Source organism: Sinocyclocheilus anshuiensis, unplaced genomic scaffold (genome assembly GCF_001515605.1).
Source record: "Sinocyclocheilus anshuiensis isolate Anshui unplaced genomic scaffold, SAMN03320099.WGS_v1.1 scaffold476, whole genome shotgun sequence".
Taxonomy (NCBI): Eukaryota; Metazoa; Chordata; class Actinopteri; order Cypriniformes; family Cyprinidae; genus Sinocyclocheilus; species Sinocyclocheilus anshuiensis.
Genome location: NW_015554139.1, coordinates 659,025 through 659,311, shown reverse-complemented (window position 1 = coordinate 659,311; position 287 = coordinate 659,025). Strand labels below are relative to the sequence as shown.

General features: G+C 41.1%; 1 protein-coding gene across 1 annotated transcript in view; it reads right to left on the bottom strand.

Annotated features, from left to right (window-relative positions):
* Positions 1–287, bottom strand: part of LOC107670482 (nuclear receptor subfamily 5 group A member 2-like) — a 7,024-nt gene that overhangs the window by 4,814 nt on the left and 1,923 nt on the right. The gene's annotated exons all lie outside the window — the stretch shown is intronic.

The following is a 287-nucleotide window of genomic DNA, read 5'->3' as shown; positions in this document are numbered from 1 at the left end:
GCGCTACAATCCTGACGAGTCATAGCAATAGAGCGGAGGCGAGAAAGCTGGAGAATTCACTCACCCGGAAGCAACTGCAACTGGTAGATTTAAAGAAAATTACTGCCGTTTGGCAAATAACTTTTCGTACTTATTCCTAACTCTGTAAGCTGTAAGTTAAATTTCAAATGACAAGGGATCAACTTATAATCATGTTTATATGAATTATCCCCTGAACTTATTCTCTCAAATGGCCTGGGTATGCGGAGCATTCGCAGTTTATATGGACGGAACGCCACTGAGCTATA